The following is a 25,922-nucleotide window of genomic DNA, read 5'->3' as shown; positions in this document are numbered from 1 at the left end:
AAAAATTAACTACTTAAGATTTGGAGACATAATATTATTTTTAAATGTTACAGAATTTTGAAAAAGGTGCTATTTTCCTTCAGATATTGAAAAAAATTTTTAAATAAATTATTGGTATCAGAAAAGATATAATTGGAAAGTTGTTAGAAAAAAAGTAAAGAAAACTTTGGCTGGTTAAATAAATTTTTTTGAGAAATAGGTGGAATGACAGAACAAAAAAGAATAGAGTTTCAGAACTAGAATATTCAGCAGAATGCAGCATAGATATATCATTAATGGAGCAGTATGTAAATTTACCTTCCACCTCAATGTCAACTCTAAATGAAGAATTTTAAGAACAACTTGAATGGGTAAAAACAGTAAAGAATTCTTTAAACTGAACATTCTATATGCCATCCAGGTTCATGGCCATCTAATTTGAATATGCAACAAAAGGACATGCCACTCTTGTAGAAAATTATCCAATTTTTGTAAGAAAGTATAACATTCCAAAAGCAACTGCTAGGCAAGAATATTTCAAATATGATTATGTACAAATTCTCCCAAATGTTGAAACTGATTAGATTATGGTTATTTTACCTCAAAAGATTCTATTTTTTGTCTATATTATACGTACTTGGGATAGAAAAAAATCCACTAATGAATGAGGAAGTATTCAGTGACTGACAGCTTTTATTACATATTCTTACTAAGCATGAAAATAAATGAAATGCACATCAACAGTAATGTAAGTATTCAAAATTGAAATCTTATATGGAAAAATTTTATAACTATCAATGCTACCAGAGATGATTTGGAAAAGAGAAAAATATTGGCGTACTATGAAGGCCTCTTAATATACATGATTCAGTTTTTGGCAAAGCTATGTTTTAGCGTTAAGAAGATTATTCAAGAAACTTTGTGAGTGAGATAATGGTAATTTGCTGAATTTTGCAGAAACTATAGCAGAGTTTTATATTATGGAAGACATATGCCCAGAATACAAACTTTGGCAACATAACATCTTAGGGGATGGAATGAAAAAACCAAAATTGTAAAATTATAACAGAATCGCTTGGATAAAAAGAAAAAAAAAGAAATGTAAAACATAATATAATTATTATAGATAAAATCCCTAATGTAGGCCAAGTAGAGTAAAGAGAAGTTATTGTTAGGTGTGTGGATTATAGAAATGCACATATTTTCATATGTGAGCTCTTGGATTGGAATTTCCCATGTAAATTAAATAACTAAAGAAGAATTATGTACATTTCTTGTGGACTAAACCACTTGAAAAAACAATAATAAAGGTAAAAACAGTTTGAGGGTCCAGGGATATACGTATATGTAGAAAACATAACAGATTGCACAAAAGTGCCTTTATTTCTTGATTTGTACATTCTTTATACCTGATAGTTAACAATGCAGTTGAAAAACATTTTTTGACACTGTTAAATTTTCTATCTTTTGAGAACTAACTGACTACTTTTTGACTTCAATCAAACATTGAATTGTATTTAAAACACATTTACTAAAGATTAAAAAACTTAAAAACCTTTGTCAAATATGTGATGGGGAAGAAAACTGATAGCATTATGTCACTAAAAACTAAATTACAGGCAGTGTGTTGTGCACTTTTAGAAATTGCTGATGATGTAATTAAAGATACATAAATACATATATATACTAACAGTAGAATCAATAAAGAATAACATGCAATATGAATACAGTAAATCTAGATCATAATAATACACAATAATAATTTGAAATAATGATGTCATAATATAACCATTACTAGTGATATATAATAATGACGTATACTTCTCATTTTAAAAAGTTTTCAGTATCAAAAGACTATCTCAGCCATCTTCTAGTTTCAGATCAGGGGTTTGCAGAAGGGTTAGACAGTAAATATTTTAGGCATTGTGGGCCTTTTGGTCTCTGTTCAATTACTCAACTCTGATGCTGTAGAGTAAATGTTGCCATAGACAATACATAAGCAAATGAGCAGGACTGTGGTCCAATAAAATTTTATTGGTGGATGCTGACATTTTAATTTCATAACATTTTTAGGTATGATGCGATACTATTAACATTTTTTCCAATCATTTAAAAATGCAAAAGCTGTTCTTATGGGCTGTACAAAAACAGATGGTGGATCAGATTTGGCCCTGGAGCCACTGTTAGCTGACCTCTGTTCTAGATGACATATACACTTTGAAATCTGTAGAAATGAATTAGTACAAGTACATAAAAATTTACAACTGAAAGTTACTGACGAACATGCTAACGAATAACATATTGATGGGACATCATCATGCAGCATTAATTTACAGCACACAGTTCCAAATACTTATCTGGCTGTCAGTTTACATTTAACTCTGTCAATATCAGTGCCAGTGGAGAATTTATTCTCAAACTGAAAATTTATTAAACATGATTTAACGTCTACAGTATTACAAGAAATGTAGTCTAGTCCAGTGGCCATTTCTATAGAATGAGACACAGTTACAAATAAATATTGGAATTGCTGTAATAAATTTGCCATGGAAGAATGATGTGTAATTATTTTAAACAAATTACTATATTATAATTAGTTAACATTTTTTATTACTGGGATTACAATTTTGAATTGCGTATTTTATGTTCAGTAGTTTGATTTGTGAATTTTATAAAGAATGACTTTACACCTGTTGCAGTTGTTATAACTGGGAAATAAACACTATACTGACTTAAAAATTTTTACATGAGTAAGAGATGTCTTTTTAAAATTTGTATGGGTGCCCTGTGTGGACCAGTGGAAGCCAGTCCTTGGTAGGGATGGAGAGCCCCATCCAGGACAGTCCTAAGGGAGACAGATTACAAAGATGAACAAAACATGACTCTTGGCCTTAGGGTGCTTCTGGCCTAGGGTGAAGCTATATGTTTTGCAGTCCTAACATTTATTTTAAAACATCCCTCCCTGTTATTGTTTTCTTCCATTGCTGTATTGCAGTGCAGTCCAGGGTTTTACTTTAAAACAAAAACAGCAACGTAAAATTTACCCTACCTAACAGCAATAAAGCAAAAAAGGATGAAAAAATGAAAGCCACTCTGTCAGTATGCTGTGATGTGTAAAATCTTACATTGTGTGAGTTTTTGATTGTTTATTCTACCTCTTATCTTTAACTGCACTTGGTAGAGTCAAGAAGCTTCACAGACCCTGCTGCGATTAGCCTCATGTCTTAAGGACAAAGATTAGTCAGATTGACAACTTGTTATTTTTGACAGGACCTGTCAGCTCTATGATCAGCAAAAATATACACTGAAGATAACTTCAGGTACAAAAAGAAATTCCTCAAAGCCAAAGCTCATTGGCTTTTAGACAAAAATATGAAATCCTCTAGAATTGTAGAGTCAAACAAAACTTTTTTTTAGAAATAAACTTTGAAATTCGTGGAGGCTGTTTGAAGATAAAAGAAAGTTGTTTATGAGCCAGTGATGAAAGTGTGTAAAGGGCCACAGGTATTTTGCAATGTCTATCTGGAGATCTCATTAGAATTTGAAAGCACCTTGAGGAAAAGAAGTTCTTTAAAGTATGAAAGGTTGGCTGAGCGTGAGTGAGGTGAGTCACACCTGGAAGCAAGGATCTGAGGGAAGTTCTTGCCCTGGTGGTGGTGTGTAGACTGATAGGAGTCAGTCCTGTATGTCAATCTAGTTATTGGTTCTTATTATGAGCCTTTTGAAAGCATGACTATATAAAAGGCGGAGACCCAATGCAACCATGCCTTTTATTCTTTTTATTTAAAAAAAAAATATTTATTTATTTTATTTTTGGCTGTGTTGGGTCTTTGTTGCTGCACACGGGCTTTCTCTAGTTGCGGCGAGCAGGGACTACTCTTTGTTGCAGTGCTCGGGCTTGTCATTGCAGTGGCTTCTCTTGTAGCGGAGCATGGGCTCTAGGTGCACGGGCTTCAGTAGTTGTGGCACGCAGGCTCCAGAGTGCAGGCTCAGTAGTTGTGGTGCACGGGCTTAGTCGCTCTGCTGCATGTGGGATCTTCCCAGATCAGGGCTTGAACCCATGTCCCCTGCATTGGCAGGCGGATTCTTAACCACTGCGCCACCAGGGAAGCCTGACTGTGCCTTTTAAATGTTCTTGGCATTTCCCTGTATATTTGAAAGCTTTTTTTCTCTTCCAGAACTTGTATGATAAATAGGTCAGTGATAGAATATCTAGTCTGACAACTGTTTATTGATTTGTAGTATCTTTTTCTCCACCCTGGGTAAATTCATTTTCACATAATATGATGAACTTGTTGACCCTTACAGGATAAAAAGACAAAGCTATATGAAGCATATTGGAGCTATTTGGCTTTCTTCCTACAGAAATGGCATAAGCTACCCTTAAAATATGATCTTCTATAAAACTCCATGTAATTGCAAAAGATGCTGAAATAAAACTAAGGACTGAAATAGATAAAATGAAAGATTAATAAAACAACATTAAGATCAAAGTTAGTTCTCCAAAATAACGAATAAATTGAGTAAACTACTGACATGATTTATTTTAACAACTTGTTCTACTTGGTAAGAAAAGAGAGTAAATATTAGTCAAAATCCAGAATGCAAAAGATCATTGAGAGCACGTTTTAAATAATTTCTGTATTATTATTCCCATTTTATACTAAGAACTTTGGTGACCAATTTAAATGATTAATTTTAAAAATGATGTAACTCAAATAAGCACAAGAAGTAAGGAACATAAACTATTAAGAGAGGAAGAAATAGAAAAGGTTACTATGTGATTTAAAATTGATATTTGTTCCCAAGTGTTATGAAACTGTGAAATTCCAAATTTCCAAAATTTCCAAAAATATATTCTTAGGAAGATACACTTTTCTAAAATATGTTACCTGATTTATTTAATAGGGCAATATAGTTTTGACTTTGAATATATGAACACTATTAAAATGTAAAAGAAAAAAGTAAACATAGGCAAATATTAAAGATAAACTATAGGAAACTTAGCAAGCGAAGTATAGTCATACAGCAGATGAATAATATGCTCTAATCAAATAGGGGTACTGCAACAAAGTGAAGAGTCTGTGTCACAAAGATCACTTATCAGGTTAACAGGAAAGAAAACAAAAGCCCACAATGTAAGCTCAATTGATTCCATGAAGGTATTCAATGAAATTTACCATCTTTTCTTAAGTCACATAATAGGTAACTAAACTGTTAAAATTTTAAATTTATTTATTTACAATTTATTTAAAGTAATTAAAATAGTTTTTTAATAGTATGCACTTAGAATGAATAACTATTACATTCACTTCAGAAATACTAAAGCTGTTTCCTTGAACCAGGAGTAAGATGAGGATATGCCGTTGTCACCATTGCTATTTAGCATAACACTTGAAATGCTGGCAATAGCTCTTTGAGATGAAAACAAAATCAGACATAAAAATAAAGAGAAAAATATTTTAGGAATAATTTTCATATGAAAATACATACATATAAATTAGAAAAGTCAAAGAAATTATGGAAATAACTGACACTATTAGAAGTTACAAATGAATTTAGCAAATTTTCAGAATATAAGAAAGCTCCAAAAGTATTGCACATTAATTACTATTTAGCTATTACTTATTTTTATATATAAAAATATATATACTCCATAACGAGGAAAAGATTTACTAGAGCCTTATCCCACCTGGGGGAAGTGCATTTCTCCTACTCTAGCCCCTGCAGCCTTCCTTTCTCCCCTCCTCATGTTGATGTAAATAAATACTTGAATAAATATGTACATGGGGATAAAGAGACAAATCTTTCATACAGAAGAATTCCAAATAATTTATGTAGATATTTTACCCTCACAGAGGCAGAATCTCACTCCTTACTCCTTAAGTGTGGGCTATGCATAGTGACTTCCTCCCCAGAGGTACAGTATGGAAAGGGAGAAAATGATAACTTCACTGTAGAGAAACATGACAAACACTGCTTTATCCAGGTGATCAAGGTCAGTATCACCAGTGATGTTATGTTGATAGTATGTACTCTTGATATGATGTAGTGAAAATGGCACTTTACTTCTGTGGTCTGGTTCCCCCAAATGCAAAACATGAATGTAATATGAGAAAAAAAACATCAGACAGATCACACTTGAGGGATGTATTAGTCAGCTTTGGCTGCTATAATAAAATACCATAGACTGGGTGGCTGAAACAACAGAAATTTATTTTCTTATAGTTCTGGAGGTTGGAAGTCCGAGATTGGGGTGCCAGCATGGTCAAGTTCTGGGAGGGCTCTCTTCTTGGTTTGCAGATGGTGCCTTCATGCTGTATCCTTACACAGTGAAGAGAGAGATCTGATGTCTCTTCCTCTTTATATAAGGGTTCCAGCCCTTTTAGATTAGGACCCTTATGACCTCATTTAACTTTTATCACCTCCTCACAGGTCCTATCTCCAAATACAGTCACAATTGAGGGTTAGAGCTTCAACACATGAATTTCAGGAAGATATAATCCAGTCCATAGTAAGGGACTATTCTACAAAATAACTGACCAATACTTCTCAAAAGTATTAAGGTTATCAAAAACAAGGTAAGCCTGAGAAACAGTTAAAGTCAAACAAGAGTCTAAGGAGACATGATAACAAATGTAATCTGGTATCCTGGATGAGATCCTGGAACAGAAAAAAGACATTAGTTAAAACTTAGATTTAAATAAAGTATGAAAAAAAAATAAAGTATGGACTTTGGTTGATAATAATGAATTGATATTAGTTCATTAATTGTAACAAATGTACCCTACTGATGTAATGTATTATAATAGGGAAATAGGTATGCGGGAACTCTGTACTATCTCTGTAATTTTCTGTACATCTAAAACTGTTCTAAAAAATAAAGGTTATTATTTAAAAAAAACCTTTATGTCATTGGATTAAAAAGAGAAAACATAATTACATTGAAATTTCAGAGGAATTCACAGACTATTTTAAAAGAAGAAAGATGACAGATCAGAAATACTAGAACAATAGAGAATGGCATCACTAATTATTAAATATATCAGGGACAACTGACAACTGGTATAGAGAAGAGCTGAATTATTGACAAAAGCACCACAGATTACAATAAGAAACTCCAGATTTATCGAAGAGTAAGGCACTAAACGGATAAATAACAAGATCCTCCTGTATAGCACAGGGAACTATATTCAATATCCTGTGATAAACCATAATGGAAAAGAATATGAAAAAGAATGTATATATAACTGAACCACTTTGCTATACACCAGAAACTAACACAATATTGTAAATCAACTATACTTCAATTAAAAAAAGCAAGGCACTAAAAAGCAGAAAGGACACAAGATACTTATCCTAACTCCCTTTAGTTTTTTTTTTTTTTAACCTGATCTTGATTTACCTGATCTATTTCCCCTTGGCCTAATTTCCAAATTCTATTTCTATTTTGACATTACTATATTGTGTGTATTTCTATGTAAACTTTTTCTACTACTTTTGGAACAAGAGAGGAAATTTATAATTGCAATTAATTCCCAGCTATTGAAGAAACAGAATATCATGATAGAGGAGAGGGAAGGTTCTGATATGGTTCTGCCTTTTTTCTGACCTATCCCAAGCTTTTTTTTTTTTTTTTTCCCTCACAAACCACGCAACAACCACATAGAGGTAAGAACTAGTGGCAGTGTAAATTCATCTAGGACTGGCCCAGATCACTCTCAATTTGATCCACCTCTGGCTCTTCCATAGCAATCTGACCTCAGTGGACCCAGCCCTTCCAGTGTGCACTCTGATTGGCCAGATTCAGTGGTTCTCTCAGACTCTCTGTCATCATGGGTTGTGTGTGTGGCTGTGGTAAGCACTCTCAGCCTCTGCCTGCATCCCCAAGCCTAGACCTCAGACAAGGGGATTTAAATACATCACGCTAAAAAAGTTCTATATAACAATGATAGGACAAAATTTCAAAGAAAACAACAGAATAACAAAATAATAGATAAAATCTGTTAGAAAAAAAATATATGCTATGTATAAGAAAAATATGATACAAAAGTTATAGAGGTGCTACATGAATTTATACGTGTCATACCAATACTAAAGGCCAATTCAATATGGAGATGAGAAGACAGTATATGTACTCACAAGAAAAGGGAGAAAATCAGCACGTGCGTGACAAAATGCTTTGCTCAAAATGGAGGGTATGGATTTTAAAACAGTATTGGGGTACCATTATATACCTATTTAAATATCATAAATCAATAATTATAGCAAAAAAACCAATGGTGGTTGGTGGGCTTTGGGGAAGGCACAATTGTAAAGAAGTGCCAGCATTGTAAATTGCTTTAGTCCTTTTGGAGAGTAGTATGGCATAATTTAAAAGAAAAGTTTTAACACCGTTCCTTAGTTTTGATGTTGTGGTTCTACTTCTGGGCCTCTACCCATGGAGGTGACGTGGTGATATTCAGACCAGGCTCTAGGGAGTTCCAGAAGAAAAGAGGGTGGGGGAGGTTAGGGTTTAGGGATTTTCCTTTGTTACTGCTCCTGTGTGTGTGTGTGTGTGTGTGTGTTTTAAATTAAAATTTGGCTAAACAAAGGGTTTAGATGAAGCCAAAATTTAGTTGAAGCTAGTGCTCTATGCAGGTATCCCTAAAGAGAACAATGTAAATTACACGACAATATTAAAAATAACTCATGATCATTTCCATGTGGGAGTGTTTTAGCATTTCAAAGTCAACATCCAAAAAAAATACACAGATGTATATGCAGCTGGAGAACGGTCCTATTTTTCTTCCCTGTTCTGTAATGACATTTAAATTCTCAGTTTTTGTCTGCATTGGTTGTTGGTTTCCAGCATGGTCTTGATGAACCGTGATTTTAAGGTCTTCAGAAGGGTACACGTGGTGACAAATTAATCTGACATTTGAAAATGATGAAATGCAGTGGAAAAAAAAAAACCACTCAAGATAAAATAGTGAAAGTTGTGATAAGATAACAGAATAATGGTGGTAGAGGGTAAGGTTCAGTCAGAGCCTTTTTTTTTTTTTTTTTTTAAACTAAAAGAGTCCGAAAGCTGCAGAGGACGAGATGATTTGGCAAGTGCCCAGGTTAGGAGACAAATCTAGGTTTCTTTGTAGAAGGAAACTGAGGCATAGTCTGAGGACTTCATTCCCACATCCAGGAGAGCACCCGGATGGAAAAGAGAAGAATCAGGTGAAAGCTGCCAGCACAGACTGTGGACTCTTGGTGGAGAAGAAGGAGAGAAATGTTCGTTCATTCATTCACTTTCTGGCTCTAGGATCCATGTCGAATTACCTAACTTCTCTGTGCATTGGTTTCTTCATTTGTAAATGGACAGAACAATTGTACCTACCTCACAGAGTTGTTGTGAGGATTAAATGAGTGTGCACAGGCCAGGCACAAAGTATGTTTTCAATAAATGTTAACTGTTGTTATTATTGGCAGAAATGTGGATTGCAGGACTTTGCAAAAGACTGCAAAGTTCCATCATAAAATTGAGAGCTCTCCAGATAATCTGGGTTACAGAAAATCTCAGAGCCTGCTAAGTGGGGCTGCATTCCTACTTAATTAGGGCATGCAAGAGATTGGTGGAACACAACAAAACTGTTTAACCAAATTGCAGAAGTCGAGTTCACTGAGATGCAAAGGCTGGCTACAGGTGTATTTCACTGCGTGTAGCATCTTTGTTATGACTTATGAGGGTCCTGGTTTGGTCTTGATCCTGACCCCAGTGACTTGCAATAAAAATGAGCCCAAAGCACATGGCTGGCCATTTGATCCACACTGATAGTGTTCTTTTGCTAAAGCTGGGGAAGGAGGGATGCAGAAGGGGAAGGAAAAAGGATTGCTACCATTTCTTCCCTGACTTTGGAAAGAAAGCAGAGCAACGTAGAGAAATAAATGTCCAAAGACTTAAAAAAATCTTAAATATAAAAGAAAATAGGAAATAATTTTTTAGCTGGCAGTTTTCATTTAACCCCAAAGTTCCCACCCACATTCTAATCTTGGACAGTAAAACTGACAGTTGGGAAACTCACAGCCAGACCAGTGGTCAGTGTCTTGGCTGAGTGCATTAGAACCCTTCTCTGATGACTGGATTCCCATTAGCGTTTATTTCTTTTCTTCTTATGATCATCTTTATCCAGAGTCTTTTATCTGGCAATATCAAGATTCTCCTTAATATGATTTTCTTTACCCTATTTCTCATATTTCCATTAATTCTGTTCCCAGGCCCTATGCTCCAGTGACGCTTCAAAAATTATCATTCCTCTTATATACATTGAAATGGCCTACTAGGTGAAAAAAATTTTTTTTCACTTCCAGGAATATCCAGCCCTCTGTCCCATCCTGCAGTCCAAATACAAACAGTCCCACAGGTGTCACTTCCTCCATGGAGCCTTTCACACACCACCTCCTGACCCTCCCCGAGCTGAAAGGAATGGCTGCCTTTCTGGAACTCCCTAGAGCAATTAACCTGAATTCATTTTCTGGCACTGACCTCCTTCTTCTGTGTGTTTAAGTTCTATTTTTTTTTTTAAAGGAATTCCTTTATTTTTATTATTTATTTATTTATTTATTTATGGCTGTGTTGGGTCTCCGTTTCTGTGCAAGGGCTTTCTCTAGTTGCAGCAAGCGGGGGCCACTCTTCATCACGGTGCGCGGGCCTCTCACTATCGCAGCCTCTCTTGTTGCGGAGCACAAGCTCCAGACGCGCAGTCTCCGTAGTTGTGGCTCATGGGCCTAGTTGTTCCGCGGCGTGTGGGATCCTCCCAGACCAGGGCTCGAACCCGTGTTCCCTGCATTGGCAGGCAGATTCTCAACCACTGTGCCACCAGGGAAGCCCCTGTTTAAGTTCTTTATGTTCATCTCTTCTCCCTCACTACACTGTTAAGCAAGCCGAGGGTATAGTCCATGGCTTATTTATCAGTATTCGATGAATGAATAAATCTTTACCTAAAGCGATACCTAAATTATATTTACTGTACAAGGTATTATGCAAAGTAAAAGAAATGGACATGGGTGTCATGTGTGCAATTGTTATTGCCCCTTTAAAAAAATCACTGATCCATCCATTGTATACAAATGTCAAGGCCTACAGAATAACAGAGATTTTATGACTGAGAGGAAATGCAACTTTTACAAATTTTATTAACCTACATAAGGACAAAATAATAAAGTATTTCAATTTGGATTTTCCATTTATAGTTTCTCTTTATTCAGAAAAAGACTGGGAAGCTGTAGCTGTAGCTTCATACTTCTGCCATTCACCTGTTGTGTCATCTTGGGTAAATGATAATAGCAAAATCTATTCATAGAAAATCCAGTCACTTCTCTCCAACCCTGCTGGTCTGGGTCACTAGCATCTTCTCTTTCTGGAACACTGCAGGCACCTCCTACTGGTTTCCCACTTCCTGGGAAGGGCCCGCTGTGCTTTGTCTCTTCCTAACACAGTAGTTAGAGCGATCCTTTCACAGGGAGAATCAGATCATGTCACCCCGCTGGAGTAGCTGCAATGGCCCCTCATTTCACTCTAAGAAAAGCCAAGGTCCTGCTTAAGCATCAAGGTTCCACATGATCTCTCTGGCCCTGTTTCCCCTTTGACCTCATCTCTTGCTGCTCTCCCCTCACTGCTCCATCCACATGGGCTTCCTGGCTCTTCCCCTAACTGGCCACGCACTTGCGCAGACTTGGTGTCTCTTCTTCTGGCCTCAAATGCTTTTCCCCAAACATATGAATGTTTAGCCTCCCCACTCCTTCAAGTCTTTGCGCAAAAGTCACCTTTTTGTGAGGTCATTCTTGACCAACTTATTTAAAGTGGCAAGCACTATCCCACTTCCCCTTCCCAGCAGTCTGGATCTCCCTTCCCCTGCTCTATTTTATTCCATAGCACGTGTCACTTGTCCCTTTTAATGCACTGAATTTTTAATTTAGTATTATTTTATTGTTTCGTGTCTATCTCTCCCATTCTACGAAGCTCCATGAGGGTAGAGACCTTTTACATTCACTGATACATCCCCAGTGTTTACTGCGCTTGATGCAGAGCATGCACTCTAAATATATGTTAAAGGAAAAGAAGAGGCCTTATAATGTGCCAGGCACTGCTAATCACTTCCTAGCCCTTTATCACTTAAGCCTTGCAGCTGCACTCTGATGTAAATATTTTTATAACCCCCATTTTAAGTTGAGGGAACTGAGGTTTATAAGGGTTAAAATGCCCAAGGTCCCGTAATTTGTGAGGGGGCAGAAGTAGGATGCAAATCAAGGTTATCTAACTTCAGATACTATCCTACTACTTTCCTTAGCTGTGCTGGGCCTCAGCCTCTTTAACATTTATTTATTTCTTTTGTGTATTCTCAAAAATTTATTTTTTTGAAGTAGAGTTGATTTACAGTGTTGTGTTAGTTTCTGCTGTACAGCAAAGTGATTCAGTTATACATATATATATATTCTTTTTCATATTCCTTTCCATTATTGTTTATTATAGGATAATGAATATAGTTCCCTGTGCTATTCAGTAGGACCTTGTTGCTTATTCCCACATTTATTTTAATCAACATTATTATTACTCATAATTTTAAGAGTCAAAAAGGCCTACAAAATTAGTAATGAAAAATGATTTCCTTGTTCCCTCCCCCTCCACTTCCCCCTCCCCAGAAGCAAACACTGATAACCCTTAGCTGATTTTTGGTTTTGGTATTTTCCTCCGTATTCATGAATAATATGCTACTGTTTCTACTCCTTGATTTTTCCCTCCAGTTTTAGACATTATCTGTTGACTTTTCATGTTGGAAGATGAGGATTTTAGCCCTCTTCCTTCCCCTTCCTTCACACCACACACACACACACACACACACACACACACACACACATTCCACTCACATATTTTTTTCCTAACTCCCTGACCTCCCAATATAGTTATATTATACTTTTGGTTAGATCAATAGAAAGGTTTATGTTGTTATTACCTCTGTACTTTATCCATAGATGAATTTTATGCATGTCCTATTTTTTTCCTTCTTTGCATAACCTTCTGTATTCCCTGGAGTTGTCTTGTTTGAAATTTGCTTACTTGTAATTAATTGTACTTATCACTATTTGAACCCCAAGGCCTTCACCACTTGAAAAAAAATTTTTTGAGTCCTTGAATATCTTTAATATCTGTATTCTGTCCTGACACTTGAATGATGGCGTGGCTGCTAATAGAAATTTAGGCTGGAAATAATTTTCCTTTAGAATTTTGAAGGCATTCCTCCATTAATTTCTAGTTTTCACTTGCTTTTATGTCATTTGAGGCTATTTTACTTTCTGATTCCTCCATATATTGAGGAATTTTTTTTTCTTTCTCTGGAACTGTGTTTGCTCTTCTCTTTACACTCAGGGTTCTAAAGTTTCTCAGTGATGCGCCTTTGTGGCTCTATTTTTACCCCCCATGCTAGACACTCAGACCCATGTTCTTCAATTCTAGGAAATTCTCTTGAGTTTTTCAATTGATGATTTTCTCCTTCCATTTTTTCCTTTGTCCTCTCTTTCAGGAAACCTAGTATTCCAATATTAGATTTTCAGAACGGGTGTACCACTTTTCTTATCTTTTCCCCTTGTATTTTCTTTTCTTGTTTTGATTCATTTTGCTGCACTTTCTAGAGATCTCTTCATCCTTCTCACCCAACTATTAAACTATTGAGTTTTTTATTTCCACTTAGGCCAGAGCACAGGTTCTCCCTCTTACCTGGGAAGGAAGTTGAGAATATTTTCCTAGAGGAAGTAGACTGCTGGCCTCCTGAAGAAAGTGTCTGGATTTCTGTGTCTAGCTCTCAGGTGGATGCATAGTAGGTATGCAATAACAGACAAGGAGAGAGCTGTCCACAAGAGCCAGGTGAAGGTAAATGAGTACTACTGGGGCTATAAGCCAGGGCAGGTCTGGGAATAGATTGCCTGGCAGGCATGTCTACTTGAGACGCTCAACTAGAGCCCCTTCAACTTCTTCTGATTAATGATAGTATTGGATTGAGATTCTGGGGAAGGGTTCAACCTGAAAATGCATCAAGACGCCTTAACTTTGAGTAGGGAAAGTTGCAGGATCTGGGAGCCTGATGGAGCACTAGAATGTCAATTTCTCTGGCATTGACACCTCACTTCAGAATGCTCCTCCCCACTCCCCTCTGGTTTCAGAGGCATTGGTGGGATTACTACTAAAAACCTGTAATGTATTTTCCCAGTTACTTTAAGTGATCCCTCTCCCCCACCTCCCCATCCTGCTAGTAAAATGTAGTGGCTTGCTAAAATGATGGAGTTTGCTGCCAATAAAATGAAACAGGTTTGTAGACCCCAAGGAAGTAGCTAGGTCAATATTTACACATGCAACTGAATTTTCTAACTGTTGTGTGTCCCTGATCTTTGCGGAATGCTGCAACTATTTGCTCACAGTTTAGCATATTGTGGAGATGTGAAAACAGGCAGATGTTTACTTCCTAAGACGGTGCCTTGCTGCTGGGCCTTCTGCCAGTTGGCCTGATGGGTTACATCTCAGCTGCTGGATTTCAGTCCCACGTCTCACTCATATTTTTTTCATTCTGAAAGCTCTAGAGAATTGGATTGCTTCTATTCCTTGGTTCTTTTTCTCCCAGGACTGGCTGTTGAGTAAGATGCTATCTTCCCATCTCCCTCTTTACTTGTTGTCCCCAAAAATAAGCACTTGGGCTCTTTTTATTAAAAAATTTTACAGCTGATCCCTTCTTGTCTTGGGGATCAGCCCACCCAGCCGATCTGTAATAAATTCAGTGGCTCATTTCTACTTAGAATATTAATAAGCCCCATGTGGATTTGTGTTTGCTAAGTGAATGAAATCATTTGTAAAATTGATAATTGTCATATGATCTCTAAAAGTTTCCCCCGGAAGCTTCCTACCAGTTGGCTCTTCCATCTTTCCTTAAAATCTCTTTGACTTGGGCCCCTGAAAATCATTGATTCCCTGGTCCGTGTCTTCCTTTTTTTTTTTTCAGGTTTGCTGGTAACACTTTCTTTAGAGCAGTGCTTTTTAAACTGGAGCATAGGGCTTCCCTGGTGGCGCAGTGGTTGAGAATCTGCCTGCCAATGCAGGGGACATGGGTTCAAGCCCTGGTCTGGGAAGATCCCACATGCCGTGGAGCAACTAGGCCCGTGAGCCACAACTACTGAGCCTGCGCGTCTGGAGCTTGTGCTCCGCAACAAGAGAGGCCGCGATAGTGAGAGGCCCGCGCGCCGCGATGAAGAGTGGCCCCCGCTCGTCCCAACTAGAGAAAGCCCTTGCACAGAAATGAAGACCCAACACAGCCAAAAATAAAAATAAATACATAAATAAACTGGGGCATGCAGAAGAATCGCCTGGAGAGCTGGCATAATCACAGATTCTTGGAGCCACCCCCAGAGATCCAGTTCTGGGATGATACTGATGCTGCTGGGCCAAGGTCCACACTGGTCTATAGCATTAAGAACTGTGGTTCTGATGTTGGATAGACAGGCTCCCTCAGCAATTTCCTGAGCTACTGTTTGGGCCCAATCTTTCCAAAATCCTCGAGGCGGAGGCTGAGTGGAGTGGATTTGTGGTACGACATTTCTCTCCAGCAGTACTGCCAGGCCGCCATTCCCTTAGCTAAGGAAAGAGACGAGAACTCTGTTACAGAGGATATAATTCACGTAGGCTCTGGGCTAGGTACAGTCATGTATTTCCTTCACTGAATGTTCACAAGAACCCGATGGCATTAGTACGGCTGGTCTCATTTCATAGAGAAGTTCAATAACTTACCCCCTATCACCAAGCTAGGAATCAGAGAACCAAAATGTAACCCAGGCTCTGTACTAATCACCAGAAGGCACTGTCCTCCTGATCCAAAACCACTTGTCTTGTGTTAAACCTCCCTAAATGTTCTCTTTCAATTCCGAGCTATACCTCCAAGGAGACCAGTAACTGTTCAGGCAAAGAGCTTGTTCGGACATAGCGCTCTGCTTTCCTCCTTAGAGTCTCTGTGATTCACTGGGTTGCCCTCTGCCCCCATGAAAGTGCTCTGCAGAATTACAGATCAGCAATGCCAGAAATAGCTCATTTCCAGAACATAGTTACAGGCAATTTCTACCAACAGAAGAAAGTGATTTTCTAGTAGGCCTACAAGAGAAATTAGATTAAATCTAAGGAAAATCAAGAGATAGGTCTAATGAAATGTAGTGTGTTTTATTTCTTCCTTGCAATTCTTTATTTCCTTTATATTAGATGATCCTTTGAGGATGAAATTGCATTTGTTTATGAAATACAAGAGCATATAATTGCTATAATTATTTTGGTGGAAGAGAGTAGTATTCAAACAAAGATAAGAGATGATTACAACTGTTTAAGGCTGGCATGAGTCATGATTTGTTTTGAGTCTTCTTGTGTCCTGACATAGTAAGCTGTGTGCTTTCTGTGTCCAGGGATTGAGTGTGGGGCAGTGTTTTTCAGCTTCTTTAGCTGCCAGGATGTCTTCGCTATTTTTGATTTAGGGAGATAAGTAATAGTCTCCCCAATATTCTCTGTTTCAGTCATTGCACGGAGCCAGAAATAAGATGCTGTTTGATCCTCTTGTTCTTCCCCATCCCTTCTGAATCCCTTCCTTGCCCTCCCTCTAGTTTTTGAGTCAAGTGTAAATTTCATAAGGCTCACATCATCATAAATTATTGCCTGATCATAGAATAAAAGAAGGTCCAGTTTTAAGAGTCTTAGGATTTATTTTTTCTCCTAGTCCTAGTTTTGTCATATATTTATGAACCTGGGCAAGTCACTTCTTTTCACTGGGTTTTACTTTTGTTATCTGTAAGGTGAAGGAGTTGTACTAAATTATTTCTAAGGTTTAAAGTTACATGAAACTAAAATTGCTATAGAGAAATTTAAATTTCATTTTGAATAAACCATTCATTCAAATTGTGACAACTTCCAGGTGGGTGCCTAAAAGAATTTTTCTTAGGCTCTAGGGAGCTTAGTAACTTCAAAATCAACTTTAAAAAAACAAAAAGCCCTTGCAGGTAGTTAATTGAAGTATTCTAGTCTGTCTCTTAATTATTAAGTGTTTGGGTAGAATAATGGAATAATGGACAAATTGATTCTTATATTTCTCACTTAAAAGCATTGCTATCAGGATGTGAAAACTTTGCCATTTGCCAGTGGTGAGAAAAAAAGACATAGTGCTTTCAAGCAATTTCTTCAAATCAAAATCTAAGGCTTCAGGGAATCAGACCACAGGACAACTCAGTGGTTCAGCTGTGCCTTTAGGCACCACTTCCTGAAGGGAATCTGCAGATGAAGGTGAAAGGAGCTCTGAATGTGGGGTGGGGAAGATTGGGAAAAGCTGAACAACCCAAGGAAACCACACGTATGATTTCTATCTTTCCATGAGATCAGATAAGCTCTTAGGGCTTCTTCTTTTTCTAAGCCATTCCAAACATGGACATTAAGTAAATAATGATTATTTGGAGCGGTGCTTCCATGGCCTACTTGAATATGATGGCTGGACAGGAGTATCCCTGATGCAGGGGGCCAGATAGGATTGCTGTCCTGTAACCCACATCCTGAGGGAGGACAAGATGGTCCATTCCAAATGGAAAGCCCACTAGAATCCAGGTCAGTTTAATGGTTAAAAAAAGCCTGCGTGCTCTCCAGTGTGAGTCTCTGTACATTTCACATTTCATTTAAATTCGTGTGACTGCCACAAGATCCAGCAAAGTCTTCTTGAGGAGCCTGGCCTGGCAGCAATCAGAACCTCTACCTCGGTTCTAACTTAACATCTCTGGGAGAAGACTGAGGTTTAGGTTAGAAAGCAGTGGAAACTTGGCAGAGTTCAGGGGTTCTGGTCAAGAATTGCAAAATGTGCTCAGGTGTCAGACTTCGCATGAGATCCAGGAGGCAGGGCTTCGATCAGTGGACATTTTCAAAGGAGCACTTGATGTTATTTTAAGGAGGGCCGGAAATTCAAAGCCAAGTTAGTGAACAGATGGCGAAGTACAATCCAAGCCAACGGGATGAAAGCAGGGAAGGAAACAGATTAGTCAAATATCACCGACAAAGAAAGAGGAGGAGAGGGTGAGGGAAAGGAGATCCACCCAAAGGTTGGCTGCTCTCTCGGTTGGATTTTATTGACCCACCCGTGTGTTGGGCAGCTCTGGGAAACCACCTCTGAGAGGGTATTTTTAAAAAAATGTTTTATGGAGATATAATTCACATGCCATACCTTTTGCTTTTTTAAAGTGAGCAATTCAATGATTTTTAAATGATATTCGCAGAGTTGGGCAACCATCAACACAATCCAAGTTCAGAATATTCTCATCACCCAAAAAAGAAATCCCATATCCATAGCAGTCACTTGCCCTTACCCTTCCCATCCCCCATCCTGCAGCCCTAGACAACCGCTAATCTACTTTTTGTCTCTATAGATTTGCATGTTCTGCACATTTCATATAAATGTGGTCCTCTGTGACTAGCTTCTTTCACTGATGGGGTCATTGAAATTCTATTTTCTCTACAGAATTTACTTTCCTGTTAAAACTATTTTGCGTCTGTGTGTGTGTTACTGAATTTAGAGTACTTTTTCCACTTATAAAGTATGTATATACCAGGAAGTGTCCTTGTTATAGTTAATTGAGAGTTATATTGATCTCCAGTTTAAAAAATTTTCAAATAAAGTATGTACACATAGCATTAAATGAATTTGTTCTTTTTTCAATGGTTCCTGTCATGAAGAGCCTCAATATAATTATATGATTGAACATACATACCATTATTATTATAAGGATATAAGATGTAGGCGATTGGTCTAATATGTACAGTTCCTATAACCTACGCTAGGTAGAAAAACAACAGCACAACAACAAAAAACCTCCAAGTCTCTGTTATCCATTTGTTTATTTGTTTTGCCTCTTTTTTACTGAAGTAAAATATGGAAAAAAATTCCAGTTATCTGAACTTTTTGGTTGTTTGAATTCTGGAAAGAGGCATTATAGTAAGTTAGGGAAAAGGCATCTGACAATGGTTTATAAAAGAAGAGATAAAAACATTGGCCTTTCTATCAGCTGGATCTTTGGGTGTGGATATTTGAGTTGGGTGAATCCTAGTTCCTGTTTCCTGCATTCATCTGCCTCCTCAAGAAATCATATCTCAGTTGAAGCTTTTCTTTTTGGAAAGGGACAGGCAAGGAAAGGCAAGACTGGGAACTGTGTTTCAGAAAAATTATCCAGCCCGTTTAGAAATAGGGCTTAACCCATGCAAATTAATATACGTCCAAGAAAACCAATATACAATCAAACAAGTTGATCTGGCAAAAATCTTGCTTTGGCAAAAAAGAAATATTTACTTTGTAAATTAAAGCAATTTAATTAATCAATTGTTAACTACAGGAAGCACTAGCCTGAAAAAAGTAAAATATCAGGATAGTGATGAGGCATTTAACACCAGAACAATCCTGAGATATGGCTTGGTACCAGAATGTATAAAGGAGAAGATTTAAATGGTGGGAAAGTCATTGTCCCATGGGACCCATCCCATCTGTTTAAGACATAACTTTCTCGGTTATGCCTTTCATTCCTTTACATCCTTGAGAGATAAATCATGCCTTTGTTGTTAACAAGAACAGCTGGACTCCTGTGACTAAGGGATCAGCCTGCAGGAAACATTGTTGATATTGGACCATCATTTCCTGCAGAGAGAAGACTGGCTTATGTGGTGGATCTTCTTTTCTACATACATTTGCTAAACGCCTGTTCATGCATTTTGCAAAGAATTCCCATGAGAATTTTTTAATGGGGCATTTTGGGTTTTTCTGCAGATTCTGGCCTTGAACCTTTGCATGTGCTCATATCCTACTGATAAATGCCGAGAGTGAGCTGCTTGACCCAGAGGAGAAATAAGAACAAGTTCAGAATGGGTCAAGAATGACAACACAATCTGGAATACATTGTTCTTTAATCTCATTAGCTAAATTTCCTTAAAAAGTGTTTAGTTCTTTTATGAACAACGCTTAGAACCCAACTGCCATGGTCCAGGATGGAGTCTTTTGTTTTTTTAACTGAAGATTCAGCGATGGGGCATCTCTTACTATTTCAGTGATGCTGAAACAGAAAGCGCCTGCCCTGAACGCTCTTGAACGCTCAATCCACTGTTTTCTCTATCTGTTTTGTTCACATTACCATGTATACAATCAGCTGACTCGCCCAGGGTCCTGGGAACATACTCCCTTTGTTTTGATCTCTCTTTATTAACTGTTTGTACAATTTCCTTTCTGACTTGAGTTTAATGAACCTTTCCCTTTCCTGGCTTTATGATCTCCTTTCTTCTACCCTCCTCCCTCTCCCACTATTCTTGTCCTTCCCCCAGACCGCTTATCTAGCTGGAATTTGTTTGATTCCTCTTTCCCTTCCCCTTGTTCTATGGGAAAGCTCAAGGCTAGGCTCCCTTAAACATTTATGAACTTGGTTCGTGCTCTTGAGTCCCTTTGGATAATTCAAGCTTGACCCCATCACATATCTTTTAAACAAGATTTGCTTTGAGTGCTGTAGTATCACGCATGTAACATCCCCTTTAGACTGTAGGGCCATACATTACACTCAAGATGCAGAACAGAGAGACTGACATATAGATTATACGTTTCATGTTCAAAGTCTAAGGAGTAGAAATACTGGGATATTCTAGGTGAGGAACATACCCTAGCTTCTACAGTGCATGTGATTTTGGTTTTAATCCACATCATCATTACTATTCTTATTACTTCTCACCCTTCAATCCAGAGAGGAATAGGAGGGGAGGAAGAAGTGAAAAAAAAAAAAAGGAAAACAGCTTGTGATGTTTCCTATTAAAATGCCGTACGAACTTGAATTTGGAGTTTAATCGATAACTCCTAAGACATCATCTGCCTTTCATATTACACGTCTGATTCTATACATCTAGCTATACATTATATTTATTTGGTCATGCATCTTGGTTTTCTTTAAAACTGTTGACACTTATTCTCTTGGAATATGTACTGTTTTTGGTGATTGATCACAGTGTAACTTGGCAGTGGTAGGAAGCTCTTTATTATGGGCTCAATTTTTTTTTTTTTTTTAAAGTTCAGGCAATGAAGAATGAGTCTCTAGTGCTGCTAAGTATTTTAGGGGGTGGGGTGGGGAGTGAAGAGGAGAGTTAATAAAAGGTCAGCTAGCTTGAGTCTTGCAGAGTGCAGAGGCAAGAAAGGGGAAGAAAGTTTCCTATTTCATAGAGAAATTTTGGACAGAGTTTGAACAGGGAATAAGCAAAAATACCCAAATGTAATTTTATAGCCAACTTCCCATGTCTTCATGTCTGCAGGATAACTTAAAATCATTTCATTATATTTCCCTTGCAACTCAATTTGCTGATGTTCCAAGAGAAATAGGAGGAAGGGTGGGAAAATTCCTTTTTATAGTTGGAATACACAAGGTTTATTACACTTTTTAAAATTGCAGTGCATTTATACCATAGTGTTAGCCATTATGCTATATATATATATATAATATATATATATATTTGTGTTTTGAAGTTTCTTTTTTTATTGAATGAAAGATTCTTTAAATTTTATAGTGCTTTACGATTTTCAAAAGTTTCACATACATGATTTTATATCCATTATGACATTTTTGATGACCTTATCTGGGTAAATGAAATGTGAAGATCACAAGCAGAATTTCTAAGCTGTATGTACGTGATCAATTGTATGGTGCATCCAGCAAACATTTCTGTTCACAGGAGGCCACCAGATGGGCACATTCCCATGGAATAAACTCCTTGAGTTAGGCTCACCTTCCCTGCCACTTCACTGCCCCAAGAGACAGAGTAAGACAGCAGTGAGTAGAGAAAAGTAAAGTTCAAGTGTCTTGGCTTTTAGAAGTGAGTGGATGAGGACGAGCCTAAAAGTTGGCAAAGCGGCACCTTCTCACCATATGCCACCTGCATGTCACCCTCTTCTGCTGTTGCCTCTATATTCTGGCACCTCTTCTTCCCCCAAATAGGGTTGGAATGAATGCAGGATGCCCTCTGGCATGCTTTTCCTTTTACCCCAAGATAAGGCTCCCAGGCCTGCCCTAACTCCACGGTATCCACACTGATATTGACCAAGTTTTGCTAAGGACAATTCAGGACATGAAACTGTGACAGATAAAAATGTGCTTGTTGACAGCCAAAGAAGGGATTGAGGCCATTCAGAAACAGGATTAAATGACAGTCTAGATTTTGACCACCAGACTCCCCTGCCTTCATTCCCTGCTTTGCACCCAGGACACTGGCAGGGAAAGAGTCATAGGCACTGGAGGTCCTAGGCATCTGCCAAGCATCCTACAGCAATGCCCATCATTGGACAAACCACGCACATGGAGCTTCCAGTAAGGATTTGGTGGTTGACCTTTAAGTATAAAGAGCTAACCAAGAGGAAAGGTGATTTTAAGACAGGAACCCAAACGAACAAATGAACAGAAAAATAAGTGAGGGGAAAAAATTCAATGGAGGGCTCACAAAGATATATATATATATATATATATATATATATATATATATATATATATATATATATATATATATGAGAGAGATTAATATCCTCAGAAAGATAATCAGTTTATATACATAAAACAAAAATAAGAGCATCCTAAGAAACATTTATTAGGGTACTAACTCATGGAAAATAAAAATAAGGCAGAAAAACACAATTCAACAGAAGATTTAAAGGATACATTTGAGGACTTCTAGAAAGTAGAACAAAACCAGGAGTGAACAGTGGGATAGAAAGATAAGGAAGTTAGAAGGTAATGGAAATCTGACGTTTAAATAATAAGCATTCCATCTAAAAAGAAAAAAAAAAAGGGTTCTGAAGAACCTAGGGGCAGGACAGGAATAAAGATGCAGACATAGAGAATGGACTTGAGGACATGGGGAGGGGGAAGGATAAGCTGGGACAAAGTGAGAGAGTGGCATGGACATATATACACTACCAAATGTAAAATAGATAGCTGGTGGGAAGCAGCCTCATAGCACAGGGAGATCAGCTCAGTGCTTTGTGACCACCTAGAAGGGTGGGATATGGAGGGTGGGAGGGAGACGCAAGAGGGAGGGGATATGGGGATATAAGTATACATATAGCTGATTCACTTTGTTATAAAACAGAAACTAACACACCATTGTAAAGCAATTATACTCCAATAAAGATGTTAAAAAAATAATAATAATAGGCATTCCGGAAAAAAAGAACAAAAAAATGAGGGGAAACATTATCAAAGATTTATACAGAAAATTTCAGAATCGAAGAACATAAGTTTTTTGATGCAAAATGCCACTGAATACCTAATACAATGATTGGAAAAAAGAACTATTCAGGGCATATGATCATGAAATTTCAGAAATATGGATATAAAGATCATATGTTTTTGAAATTTTAAAATAATTAATTTCTATTTATTTTTTCTTTGTACTTTTTGACCCCCTTTACCCTTGTCTCCCACCTCCCAACCCCCTCTGGCAACCACCAATCTGTTCTCAGTATCTACGAGCATGGGTTTTTGTTATTGTTTTTTTGTTTTTTGAGTTTCACATATAAGAGATCATACAGTATTTGTCTTTCTCTGTCTGACTTATTTCACTTAGCATAATGCCCTCGAGGTCCATCCATGTTGATGCAAGTGGCAAGATTTCATTCTTTTTTATGGCTGAATAATATTCCATTGTATGAATATACACGATTTCTTTATCCATTCATTCATGGATGGACACTTAGGTTGTTTCTGCGTCTTGGCTATTGTAAATAGTGCTACAATGAAAATGGGAATGCATATATCTTTTTGAGTTAATATTTTTGTTTTCTTTGGATAAATACCCTGAAGTTGAATTGCTGGATCATATGATGGCTCTATTTTTAATGTTTTGAGGAACCTGCATACTGGTTTCCATAGTGTCTGCATCAATTTATATTCCCACCAAGAGTGCACATGTGTTCCCTTTTCTCCACGTCCTCTCCAATACTTGTTATTTCTTATTTTTTGATAATAGCCATTCTAACAGGTGTGAGACAATCTCTCATTGTGGTTTTGATTTGCATTTCTCTGATGGTTAATGATGTTGAGCATCTTTTCATATACCCGTTGGCCATCTTTGGAAAAATGTCTATTCAGATCCTCTGTTCACTTTTTAATTGGGTTGTTTGTTTTTTTGATGTTGAGTTGTATGAGTTCTTTATATATTTTGGATATTAGCCCCTTATCAGATATATCATTTGTAAATATTTTCTCCCTTCCAGTAGATTGCTTTTCATTCTGTTGATAGTTTCCTTTGCTGTACAGAAGCTTTTTAGAATGATGTAGTCACACATTTATTTTTGTTTTTGTTGCTTTTGCTTTTGGTATCATATTTAAAAAATTATCACCAACACATGGACCTATATTCAATATCTTATAATAACCTATAATGGAAAATAATCTGAAAAAATATATATAACTGAATCACTTTGCTCTACACCTGAAACTAACGCAATATTGTAAATCAACTAAACTTCAAAACAAATTATCACCAAGACTTATATCAAGGAGTTTACTATGTAGATTTTCTTCTAGGAGTTTCAAGGGATTCAGGTCTTATGTTCAAGTCTTTAATCCATTTTGAGTTAATTTTTGTGTACGGTGTAAGATAGTGGTCAAGCTTTATTCTTTTGCATGTGGTTGTCCAGTTTTCCCAACACCATTTATTGATTCAGTAGGTCTGGGGTGGGGCCTGAGAACTTGCATCTCTAAAAAGCTCTCAGATGGATGCTGATACTGCTGGCCCACCAACCACACTTAAAGTACCATTGATGGAGCTCTTGGGAAAACAGCTTTAAGGGTCCTTTGGGCAGGATCCAATTCACTGCAGTATTTGACATTTAGTAATACATATCTATTTGTATTTTTTTCTTTCAGGATAGATAGATAGATATGTAGATAGGATGACGGTTGATTTTATGTGTCAACTTGACTGGGATAAGGGATGCCCAGATAACTGCTAAAACATTATTTCTGAGTGTGTCTGTGATGATTTTTCCAGAAGAGATGAGCATTTGAATTTGCAGACTGAATGAAGATTGTCCTCACCAATGTGGGTAGGCGTCATCCAATTCATTGCCATCCTAAATAGAAGAAAATTGGAGGAAAAGGCAAATTTGCTCTTTTTGCTTGAGCTGGGACATCCATCTTCTCCCACCTCTTGGTTCTTGGGCCTTCAGACTCAGACTGGGACTTACACCACCAGCACCCCTCCGTCCCCTGCCCTCCTCCCCCGCCCCCCGATTCTTGGGCCTCTAGACTCAGACTGAGTTGCACCACCAGCTTTCCTCGTTCTCTGGCTGGCAGATGGCAGATTGTGGGACTTCTTAACCTCCATAATTTCATGAGCCAATTCCTTATAAATCTCCTCTTATATGTATATATGTATGTATCAATCAATTACCTATCTATCTATCTATCTATCTATCTGTCACCTATCTATCAATCATCTTTCTATCTATCCTATTTATCTGTTTCTTGGGAGAACCCTGACTAATACAGATACATAGAGAGATAGAGAGACGGATAGATAGATAGAGAGATGAATGGGTAGATTGATAGGTAGATAAAATACTCATTGGAGAAAAAAAGAGAAGGAGGAAAGAAAAGAAGGAGTAGGGAAAGAGAAAGAAAAGGAAGGGAGAAAAGAAGGAAGGGAGGGAAAGAAAGAACTCAGGATATTTTCTGACCCCTTACCCAGTCATGCATGGTGAATACTGTTGACCAGATTGCCACCTCCCAAAGATGCCCTTCTTCAGGGTCCAGGTCTCTAGAATGACCTTTTTAAATTTTTTTTCTGGCCTCGCCGTGCGGCTTGCAGGGTCTTAGTTTCCCGACTAGGGATCGAACCTGTGCCCTCG

At 37.5% G+C, this 25,922-nt stretch overlaps 1 long non-coding RNA gene across 1 annotated transcript in view; it reads left to right on the top strand.

The window, feature by feature from the left end:
- LOC309661629 overlaps positions 1-22,964 on the top strand; it is a 156,800-nt gene extending 133,836 nt beyond the window's left edge. Inside the window, exon 2 of the long non-coding RNA XR_014264117.1 lies at positions 22,847-22,964. This is a non-coding gene — a long non-coding RNA (uncharacterized lncRNA). The remainder of the gene's footprint in view (positions 1-22,846) is intronic.
- The last annotated feature ends 2,958 nt before the right edge of the window (positions 22,965-25,922 follow it).

The sequence above is a fragment of the Balaenoptera physalus genome (genome assembly GCF_965194825.1).
Source record: "Balaenoptera physalus genome assembly, chromosome: 5".
In the NCBI taxonomy this organism is placed as follows: Eukaryota; Metazoa; Chordata; class Mammalia; order Artiodactyla; family Balaenopteridae; genus Balaenoptera; species Balaenoptera physalus.
Note: the sequence above shows the minus strand (reverse complement) of the source record. Positions and strands in the feature narration are given on the sequence as shown.